Source organism: Globicephala melas, unplaced genomic scaffold, assembly GCF_963455315.2.
Source record: "Globicephala melas unplaced genomic scaffold, mGloMel1.2 SCAFFOLD_85, whole genome shotgun sequence".
NCBI classification, from domain to species: domain Eukaryota; kingdom Metazoa; phylum Chordata; class Mammalia; order Artiodactyla; family Delphinidae; genus Globicephala; species Globicephala melas.
Genome location: NW_027207260.1, coordinates 167,047 through 179,564, shown reverse-complemented (window position 1 = coordinate 179,564; position 12,518 = coordinate 167,047).

Genomic DNA, 12,518 nt, shown 5'->3' with positions numbered 1-12,518 from the left:
ATTTCTACTGGGTGACGTGCTCCCATGAAATCCTGTTATCCCCAACAGCTTTTATCACAGTGTGTTTTATTTTTTGTTTCCTTGTCTGTTTCTCTCTAGACCCTAAGTACTATAAAGTCAAGTACTCCATTCATCTTTTTCACTGATTTTTCTTAGAAGCCAAGCATTAGGATGTGACACATAAATATTTTGTGAACTAAACAGCACTAGAATTGACCCAAGATCATAAAACTAAGAGCACACATAGATAAGCAATTCAAATCTGAAAGGACTCACAAGAGGATATGACCTATTTTGCAAAGACAACAAGGCAGAATGGATGTGTTATTTAATAAATAAATAAATAAATAAGGTCATTTAGCGGAAAAAAAAAAGGACACAAAAGAATCAAGGTAAATGTTCTTTGGTAAATGTTACCAAAATTCCTAACTCTTTAGGAATTACCTAATGGTTTACTCCAGAGTGAATATGTAATACTCAGATTAAAAAGACAGCATTTGCTTACACAACCTTACTATAGCCTGACCTCAAGTTCCAGAGCAAGTTGAGGGCTTTCTACAGAGAATACCATTAATCTCTTTAGATTACCAGACGCATCAGAGGATCTGGAGAACCTATGGGCTGTGTGAGAATTCCAGTGCACAGACTGGAACTATTTCGAAAAATGGTTGACCATCAGAAATAAGTCCCTATACAAATTTTCTACACTGAGGTACAAGAGACATGGAAATTGTGTATTATTATTTTTGATTGCTTGATTGTTTTTATTGAATATACTCAGTGCACTCACACTGGTTGAAAAAGATTTCTTCTGTTTTTGTTTAATACATTTACATTGTTTACATGAGGTGATCTCCCTGTATTAATTTTAATTATAGATTTTATTTATTAAGTGCCAATCATACTAGGCCCAAGGTCGGAGTGAGAGAAGACAAAGATAGAACCTTGCATTTGGACTGGTTCTTTCAGAGAGAGAATGGGCCAGCAAACTGTCAGCAGGGCCATGACTATTTTGGCCAAAAATTATCACAGATAAAACTAGTGCTATCTCAAGGTTATTTGAGAAATAACTATTCAGTTATATAGACTAATTAATGGTCATAAATAAAGTCAGTGCTGTTTATACTTTGCCTTATTCTGGATTCTGTGATTTGAAGAGAAACAGAAAATTCTTTCAGGACCTACAGAATTGCAATTAACATGTAGAAATATTTGAAAAAGAATACATCTGAAAGCATAAAGATATTTGAGTTATTTTAAATTATTTAATTACAACATATTAATATCAAATATAAAATTATTTATTAATATAACATGTCAACCTATTTAAATTTTAACGTAGTCTAATAGACTATGTTAAGAGACTATAGTCTCTTGTATAAGAAAGGTCTTGAGATTAATGGGTCTTAATTTCAGTGAAAACAAAAAAAAGAAGAAATTAAACTACACTATGAATAAAAATGTCCTCATAGTAAGAGTGACTAAAATTAATACACATTATTTAAAATAGAGTATTCATATAAAACACAAATTTTATGAAAAAGATTAGTAAATTCTCAAAGATTGCAGAAAAATTATATTTACTTACTTCATGCCGCCAAATTGGAATAATTCCCTATAGCCTTTCTCAGAGCTATTTTGAAAATTAACTCCTTGTAGTAACAGAGAAACAATGAAACCTAACATATACATCAGTCTATATACTCCATGGGAGTGATTATTAAAGTTTTATTTTCAACCTGAGTTTTAAAAGACCAATCTATGACCTGCTGACCTGTAGTCATTGAATAAAGTTCTGTCAGTAGGTATTTTAAGGTAATGTTGCTGAGCTATTTCATTTATATATATATATATATATATATATATATATATATACACACACACACACACACACACTCTGACTCAGTTTTCCAATAACTGGAAGGCTTTGCCATGAAAATTCTAATAGCAAAGAATTATCAAGCTGTTACCATGAGTCAGAAACTGACCAGTGTTTTTCACATATATAACACTGTGGTTCCTTAATTGTGAACTCCTTTTTACTTTTAAAGATTATTTTTTGCACAAGTGTTTTTCAGGGAAATACATTCAGCTTTGATATTTGCAAAAGCTATGGATGGAAGAGCCATCAGGGGTTTCAGAAGTACTTTGACATGTCAAACTTATTTTACTTTTTCATTGGTAAAGTTAAATTTGGTAGGTAGGAGTTCGAGGCCCAATAGTAAGACAAAATTTTCAAACTCAGTCTATCATGAAAGGAAAACTAAAAGAACTTCTTACCTAAGACTTATTTATGTAATAGACTATTTTACTTCCATTCTCAATAACAATGGTCCTGGAGACCCTTTTATTTTGAAATGGTTCTTGGAATCGAGATCCGTCAGACTCATCTGTGAATCTCGTTAAATATCTAATGCTATTACATGTTACAGGTGGCCAAACTGTCAAAGGCAGGAGCTCCAACTTTGTTAAATGTTCTACGTAAGATATTTCAGAGCTTTTATAGAGATTAGGATTAAAAAAAAAAAAAACAGGGCTTCCCTGGTGGCGCAGTGGTTGAGAGTCCGCCTGCCGATGCAGGGGACACGGGTTCGTGCCCCGGTCCGGGAAGATCCCACATGCCGTGGAGTGGCTGGGCCTGTGAGCCATGGCCGCTGAGCCTGCGCGTCCAGAGCCTGTGCTCTGCAACGGGAGAGGCCACAACAGTGAAAGGCCCGCGAACCGCAAAAAAAAAAAAAAAAAAAAAAAAAAAACTCGTGTTTTATTGATTGCATTAGTAAAATCAGATTAAGGATTCTGCATTTGAGTGGGAAACCCTGTAAGGTGCAGTCATTGAAAACAGAGTGGGAGTGATTAAGAGATTAGTACCTGCCTTTTATCTTGCCTTAGACTGTTTATAACTTTCTATTCAGTTACTTTCAAAGGTGTTTTTTCATGGTTTAATCCTACTTAGCAAAGTGCTGCAAATCATTTCATGTTCATAGAGATGGATGTCAAACGACTCACCTGTCCTGTTGATATCAAGACCTGCTAATTTCAAGGCTAATTCATTGCTGTTACCACTTGCAGAGGAAACCAGGATATCATGTATTGCATTTCTTCTACCCGTTCTTTCTGAAGCAATAAAATCTGCATATGTAGTTTCCACATCAGTCATTGCTAACAAATATTCACATAGCAGGAGCTACAAAACAGAGAAAAATTAAAAGGTAAATATAATGTTGGTCAATGGTAAACATTTAACAAAGATACTTGTTAAATTACTGACCTATAATATGGATGTGAAATAACTGTCTTGCTTACATGTCCACAAAGCAAGTAATGCTTTGATTCTTGATCAAGGGTCAGGGAACATTGTTTGTAAAAGGCCTGATAGTAAATAGTTTAGGCTTTGAGGGTATATAGTGTTTATCCAACTCTATGGTTGTAGGACAAAAGTACTCAAAGAGAATACATTAAATAAAAGTAATAAACTAAACTTATAAAAATAGGCATAAGGCCAGATTTGGCCTGCATGCCATAGTTTGTGGACACCCAGTTTAGATCATAAAATTCTCCTTCTCTAATACCATTTTAGTCAGTCTTCAACTCCAGAAAGAAGAACTTGAGCTCAGTAGCATACCAAAGTGGTGGGAGGTGGAGTAGAAGCGCTCCACCGTAGAGATAAGCAGTAAGCAAGGGCATTGTTTGCAGAGAACCTAAGAACAATAATGAAATTGACCAAAATCCAGTTTGCTTGTTATTATCCTCACGCACCAGCAATTCTAAACAATGCCAGTGACCAAACACCGCTCCCAGTCCAGGAGCACAGCTCCCTTGTTGCCTCCTTGGTAAGTCATTCCTTGGGAGGAATAATAAATTTTCTTGACTGAAACTTTGAAATAAAATCTTCAAAATTACAAAGGACTCAATGAAAGTGAGTTTCCCCAAACAGGCCTGGTAACAAAAATACTTAATTAAAGACTTAATGAAGAAAATATTTGCAAGGTAGAATAGGAGATACGTGTAATAACAAAAGATCATCAAATGTAAATCTTTCATTTCTTTTTTTTTTTACATCTTTATTGGAGTATAATTGCTTTACAATGGTGTGTTAGTTTCTGCTTTATACCAAAGTGAATCAGTTATACATATACATATGTTCCCATATCTCTTCCCTCTCGCGTCTCCCGCCCTCCCACCCTCCCTATCCCACCCCTCTAGGTGGTCACAAAGCACCAAGCTGATCTCCCTGTGCTATTCAGCTGCTTCCCACTAGCTATATATTTTACGTATATATGTCCATGCCACTCTCTCACTTTGTCACAGCTTACCCTTCCCCCTCCCCATATCCTCAAGTCCATTCTCTAGTAGGTCTGTGTCTATTCCTGTCTTATCCCTAGGTTCTTCATGACATTTTTTTTTCTTAGATTCCATATATATGTGTTAGCATATGGTACTTGTCTTTCTCTTTCTGACTTACTTCACTCTGTATGACAAACTCTAGGTCCATCCACCTCACTACAAATAACTCAATTTTGTTTCTTTTTATGGCTGAGTAATATTCCATTGTATATATGTGCCACATCTTCTTTATCCATTCATCCGATGATGGGCACTTAGGTTGTTTCCATCTCCGGGCTATTGTAAATAGAGCTGCAATGAACATTTTGGTACATGACGCTTTCTGAATTATGGTTTTCTCAGGGTATATGCCCAGTAGTGGGATTGCTGGGTCATATGGCAGTTCTATTTGTAGTTTTTTAAGGAACCTCCATACTGTTCTCCATAGTGGCTGTACCAATTCACATTCCCAACAGCAGTGAAAGAGTGTTCCCTTTTCTCCACACCCTCTCCAGCATTTATTGTTTCTAGATTTTTTCATGATGGCCATTCTGACTGGTGTGAGATGATATCTCATTGTAGTTTTGATTTGCATTTCCTTAATGATTAATGATGTTGAGTATTCTTTCATGTGTTTGTTGGCACTCTATATCTTCTTTGGAGAAATGTCTATTTAGGTCTTCTGCCCATTTTTGGATTGGATTGTTTGTTTTTTTGTTATTGAGCTGCATGTGCTGCTTGTCAATTTTGGAGATTAATCCTTTGTCAGTTGCTTCATTTGCAAATATGTTCTCCCATTCTGAGGGAGAAAAATGTAAATCTTTCATGTCTTTTTCTATGTTAAAAACTCATATTCTTTCCTGAAGGTCATAAAAGGGATGAATACTAAGATATGAATAATGAATTTCTGTTGGATTAATTTTGTTTAAACAGGACTTTAAAGTAACACAATTTCCCTCCTATTCCTAAACATTCCAATTACATTTTACTATAGTTTAAGATTAAAAACCCATGCCAATAATCAAGAGAAAGGAGTCTTTTCAAAATATACAAAATGTGGAAGAAGCTAAAATGGTAGAACCCATACACTATCATGGACATGCACACTGTCACTCTGAAATAAATTGATGCCATTTACAGTGAAATCCATGATGGCAGTCAGTAGCACTTTCCTTAAAGCTTAGTTCTTCTCCCAGTGCATAATGAGGGAGCTATTAATTTAATCTGGGGGAAACTTTTACACTCTCTCTTCTGTAAGAGGAAGCTAAAAGAGGAGAAGGAGGAATAACACAATACAAGTTTTGAAATAGGAAATATATGAATACTGCATGCTTTACTGTGACTATAGTATGGTTCCAATCACTTGACTATATCCACCATTCTTTTTTATGGGAATATGATTTAATAGTTGTTACCATTCTACCATAATCATAAGAAATAATAATTAAAATTACTTATAGCCTGGTCAGTGAGACCTTGAGTAAATTTTGGAAGCATCCATGTTTCATACAGTTTCAGGGGATGGATATTTCCTGTTATTAACTCTATAACTTCTTCAACTGGAACAGATAGACCTTTCTTTGTTGAAGCAGTTTTGTCTTTTTCCTGGGCCTTTTCAGTTTTCTCTTATTACAGACTTGTAAAGCTTACATATACAAACTTACACATACATGTATAAAGCAAAGAAAGGATAGAGTAGTCTTGAGAGGACACTGTTTTGTAGCAGGCACACAAGACAGATATAATTCCCTGATTGCATTTGCCTCCCTAGTCCCAACTCCTTTGTGGAAAGCATCAGCATTCTGACTGGTCTCTGCACCCCACTGACTGGACAGAACACTGCATTGGCATTCTTAGGGAGCACTGATGGTCGCTCCGGAAACTGGTTAGAGCTTGTGCAGCCAAAGTGCACAGGAAAGAAACAAATATACTTAATATAACGTACTTACTCTGTTTTTCTAAATTAGCATTTATTCCCTGTAAGAGGTTGATTTCTGCTTTGACAGGGAGTAATCGAACTCTATATTCACCCAAACCATAAAATTAAAGTTAACATACCTCAGCTTATCATCCTACTGGAAGAAATGTATGAAATTTAAAGTATTTTTTAATTGCTGCTGTTTAGAATGGCTGAAGCCCATTCGCTGAACTTGTTAAAGAGCAGTGTTAACGAGGGTACTTTTAATTTCTTTTTTTTCCTACCACAGCATGAATTCTCAGCCCAAAGTGTGCCCTGTTTCCCACAACAGAGACAGGGGAAAAAGTGCGAGTCTCTCACCACAAAGCATGAGACAACTACAAATACTTCTCTCCCAGAGTTCACACTGATGAGAGTCTTTGTGGAAAAGAACTTCCTCTTTTTGTGGGAATACAGTAAAAATGCAAGTTGTATTCTCCACAATTTCACTACTAGAAAAATAATATTTTTATTTATTTTATTTATTTTTATAAATAAAATAAATTTTATTTATTTTTATTTATTTTATTTTTATTTATTTTTTATTGGTCTTCTTAAAAACATATACAGTGTTTACAATAAGGAGTAAAAGAGAAGATTTTCAGTGCGATATTTCAAGGAGCATTTTCTAAAGGCAGGATCCAGTCCCAACTTTGGAAAATTAACAAACACCTATGAGATCAAAGAGTCACCTGCAAAAAATTTTATTTGTTTTTCTTTCATACTAGTTTCCTAAAGATGCATTGTTACTTCTTGATAATGTAATAGTCAGACATGACTATATGGTGGCCATTTGAGGAAGAAGTAGCTCTTACATAAGTGTCTAGTGACCTTATCTCTTTTGATACAACACCTCTTGGTTTCAGAGGCTTGCACAGATTTCCTCTAAATGAATAAACTTAGTAATATTTTTCTAACTATCAATTAGTCTAAAAGTAGATTTAGAAATCTACTTCTGAAGCAGTTTTGTTAAGTAATTATTGGTCAGTTCTCTTTCTGATTGGTACTTCTTTCTGCAAAACAAATCCCTGTACTTAGAACAATTAATACCACCATCCCTGTCTCCTTGATTATTACACAGTGATGTTTCTTGAGAAAAAAAGCTTACCCTTTCTTTGGGGAAACTTTAGTCCATGAAATAAAACTTCATTAAAACTAGATCTGCTTCTAATGCCAGTGTGATGCAGATCAGTATCCCCTTTCTTTTGACTTTCCAGGCTGTGTGAAGAGAATGGTATGGTTTGGTTTAGGAAGGGTTGTAGCTTAAGAGGATTGCATTATGTTTCTGTGTCACTTTGGGGGATTTTATTTCAATATTATATCCTGTTCTGTAAAAACACCATAGTCATTCTCTTACTTATTATTAAATAATTAAACGCTGCCCTTTGTTTACTTTCTCCTTCTGATCAGAGGATTCCTCTCCACTCTAGGCCTTGATCTGAGTTCCAATTCATCAGCTTGTAGTAGCTACACTTTTGATTTCTGAAGTCAGACAGATATGGGTCCCATTTCTGTCTTCATCAGTTATAATTTAGCCTGATATATGAATACCAGAGCTGGCAGTGACACACATTTTGCTTCTCCTTATTTTCCCAGGGTTCCTCGCATTTTAATAGAGGATCACAATATTTTAAGTAGAGTTGGAATGGGGTGGAAAGAAAGAGCAGGAAAACATGCTTTTAGGAAGGTCTGAAGTACAAATCACATGGAGGTAACTGCTTGAGAGAAAACCACCCTTATTTGAGTATTGTCAATAACGTAGCACAGGGAGGCAAACGAGTAAATTGTTCACTAAAAATATTCTTCTTTAGAAGAATAAAATTCACAAGAAAGTGTCATTGCAAATAAAACATATTTGTTTTCCTAAAGGAAGATATTTGAAAAGTAGTAGTAAATACCTACTTTGACCTTCTGTGTCCCTAGTGTTCTATCTCCACTAAGTTTTAGGAACATTACATAGAGGAGGAGCCTGAGTCTCAAAGGCCGTAAGTAAGAGATGGATTCCAGAGCCTTTGCAAGGTCCATTATGCCCCATGGCTTCCCATTGCTTGTGCTGTTCATCCAGATACGTGCTTAGGATACCAGAATGAATACATCTCTTTCAAGAGGTTTTTAACAGACATTAGATAATAAACAAGTACAACACCTAACAAATAGAACAGAATGCCTTATTTAAAGCAGAAACAGAATAAATGCTCACCTAGTATCGTTTAAGTCCCCTTTCAATTATTTTTTGAATCAACATGTTTATATTTGAGGGTATTTTCTTATTTTTTCCTTGTTCCCTTTACTTGCACCTCCTTTCTTTATCTCTTTTCCCAACTGAAATGTTTATGGTTTCAAAAGTAATTACTTCTTGAAGAAAGTTTTCGTGTATACTAAGTGCTACGTAATGGAAGCCATAAGCATAGAGTCTGCTGGCATTTGAGTGGTATAATACATAGCCAGGTTGAATCAAGTGGGAGAGAAGGTTAATCATTCTTTTAAACTGGCAGTGTTGCCGGAGGTGGATTAATATGCTTTTTGAATCTCTTATGTGCTGTAAGTCTCCTTGATCACAATCACTATGTTAATGGTTTAGGTTTTGAATTAGAGGTGTCTCCTGGGGTCAGCTGGGTCAACTCCCTTAATCTCTCTGGCCATATTAGGTGATAGTTTTCTCATTTCTATACATGATCTATGTTAGAGGGAGTGTTAACTATACCAGACTCTTAACGTGGGCACCCAGAAAGTGGAAGAATCTCTCTACTGGTGATTAAGCATAACTCTTTTCATTGTGAATATAGTCCTTCCCTTAGGTAAGGCAGGAACACCATGAAAAACAGAAGGTTCTCAGGTGTCTGTGGAAGCTGGAGTGCTCTCGACCTGTCAGCTCACTGGCAGAGCAGGCTTCGCCCAGACACTAGAGAACAAAATGTGAAATTGGCACCAGCCAGCCTCTCCATTGCACAGGATATCCCTATTTAAATTTGACAACCAGGATATTTTACAATTTGAAATTCTTGTCATCTGGTTTTCTTTAGTTTCTTCTTTGGGATGAAGAGACTGAGAAGCTTGTTAAAAAATCTGGAATTCTGACGGTGAGGCTTAACCAGATCTATTGAGTCATCAATCAGCAAACATTGACCAATGCTTACCATTCCCCCAGTTACTATACTAAGGACCCAGACACGTCTCAGATAGTGGCTTTGCTCATTCACTGTCTTTACAGTACTTTTTTCTAAATGTAACCAGAGCTCAGGTTAAGACAAGACATTGATTTGAGTCTGAAGTAAACAAAGCTGACTGGTCTGATCCCTTCAGTTCCCAGAATTATTTTGTTTCAGGTAGTAATTTTCCCAGACCAATAGAACAAAGTCCTATCATCTATTTATTTAATATTTTATCACAATAGTCCTTGCCCCTTTGACCTCTAGTGAGGAAACTTGCATAAGAAACTGAAATATGCTTAGGTTCTATGGGTAAGTGCAGATAATGATATGAATGAAATTGAAAATGAAAGCCAAAGGTAGAAAAGGCAGTTCTGAATAGATTAAGACAGAGGTATTTAAAAAATCAACTAGAAAAGATACAATAAGGAATGGAGAGCTTCTGGAAGTTTTCCAATAGGTGAGGGGTTGGTACATCTGTTTTTTTTTTTTTTTTAAGAACATGTCTGGCAGTTGTATGCCAGAGAAAGTTATAAGGGGGCTGACTAGAGGCATGAAGTCCACTGAGAACACTGTTTCTCTAGACCACTGACGGTATTCTCAGTGTACATTCTATAGTACTGGAAATTAAGTTAGGAAAGAAAGGGTAATCTGATGTCATTTTAAATGAAATTTCACAAATGATTAGAGCTAAAAGGTGTCTTTTTTCACTCAGCCAACACGTTGAGCACGTACTATGGGGCAAGCACTGTGCTTATGGGTAAGAGATAAAAGAAAAAATAAAGACCAGAGGAACTCGAAAGAGAGTGTGAGAGATGCATGAACAACTCATTACAATCGAATAGGGATAGGCTATTAAATAAATAGATCATAAAAATGTAACTTTGTAAAACAGAACTTGGAGTCAATAATCCTGCTAGGGGATATTGAAGAGGATGCCAACAATGAGGGGGTCTTGGAATTAGGTTTTGAATGTCAGTAGGAATTTTCCACATGGAGAGAAGGTCAGGGGCATACCAGGCGAAGGAACATCCTGGACTTGAGAACCAATACAGTATATTCAAGTGATTGTAAATGAGTTTTTTTTGACTAAAGCATAAGGTATAAGTTGCCAAATGGTAGAAAATAAAGTATAAAAGTTAGGCTGGAATAAAAGTATAAAGTGTCATAATTCTTATGATGAAAGATAGGTGTTTTCCTACAAAATGGGTTACTTATAAATATTTTAAAATTAGAGACTTCTGTGTAAAGCTTGAAAAAACAGTAAATCAGAGTTGTACTGAGCTCAGGCTTAGTGGTGAAAATTTCTGTATTTTGTTTGCCAGGTTGGATAGTGTTACAATTCTTTAACATTTGTTTTTCCTAAGTAAAGGCATCTGGTGAAAATATGGGATCCATTTTATCCTGGGGAAGTTTTGTCTTAACCTTTCTTCTATGCATTTTTTCTATTTAAAATGCTTTTGCAGAATCTAATCATAGGAAGTTTGGATACTTGAAGTACCTACTCATATTCTCTCTTTGACATAATGGGAATAATTAGGAAGTCTTCTCTAATTTTGAGACTACCATGACTGCTCTCTTATGTTGGTTATTCCTGTAGGTGAACCAATTTTAGGTTCGTCTGAGTGATTAGTTAAACTTAATCCTCACAGATTGATTCAGCAGGTCTGAAAAGATATCTCAGAATATGTATATGGAGAGATAAACAATAAGAAATTACAGTAAGCACAAATACAGATAAATATTATTCATACTTTTTCATAAGATCTTATTTTCTCTCATTTCTCTCTTATTTTTTTCATAACTTTTCTTTAATCATATGAAAAAGAAGGGAATTCACATGGCATAACAAAAGCTATGCAAAACTTAAGGAAACACAATTTTCTGAAATTTCTCAAACTTATTTGTATAGGATTCAGAATGCATTTAAAATGATTAAATGACTTAAGCTAATTTTTTTTTATTGCAAACTGTTTTAACCCCAATTAACCAAGCAAGAAACTGAGAGTCATTCTTTACTCTTCTCCCCTCCCTTAAACTCTGATTGGAACAATCCCTAAGAGTTGTCATAATTATACTATATATGTATAAAAATATATATGTATAAATATAAATACACACACACACACGTCCATTGTTCTCTATGTCCATTGTCATATCTTTTACATTTCTTACTCGGATGTAACATCCCAGTTCACTTTTTCCCTGACTCCAGTATTATTTCTGTCTTGTTTATTCTCTGCATTGCAACCTAAATTTCATTCAACGGCTTAGAGCTCTTTGATAGCTTCTCTTTAATTTTGGGGAAAAGGCTTCAAGCACTGTGCTCTTGCCTACTAGTCCACCCTTATCTGGTTTCTCTATCCTTACTTAGCATCTCCTTCTTCCATAAATTTTCAGCAATACTCAATAGATTTCAGGGTTAGACTTCTCTTAATGCTGAACTTTCTCCAGGTTATGTCATCAATTTTTATCATTCTTTACTCATTCAATCCTTGGTTAATGCACTCTCATCATATAAGTTTCAGAATAAACATTGACTCTCTGGCTTTTCATGACTTCCGTTAGAGATTAAATTCCCTTTCTATGTGTTCTTATAAAACTTGGCTGTCCAGTTACCTGTGAGAGGTATAGTTATATTTTAGAGTTCATTTCCCCTATTACATTGTAAACTGCATGTGAACAATGTCCTTATTTACCAGTGTTGTAGGTACTCAGTGAATATTTATTCTGTTAAAAGATTTATTCTGTTAAAAGTTAAGAGACTTTTTATGTTCCATAAATAAGAGAAAATGTAGCTCAGACCAAGTAGTGGCAAGAGACTTGCATAATAGTATACAATATTGAGAGACAGTAGGAATTTAGGTTAGACAGTACTTGGTTACTGAATTAATTGTGAAGGTGAGGGATGATTATACAGAGTCCAGAGTTTTATTATTTTTTTAAATTAATTTTTATTAAAGTATAGTTGCTTTACAATGTTGTGTTAGTTTCTGCTGTACAGCAAAGTGAACCAGTTATACCTATACATATATTCCCTCTTTTTTATATTTCTACCCATTTAGGTCACCAGAGAGCATTGAGTAGAG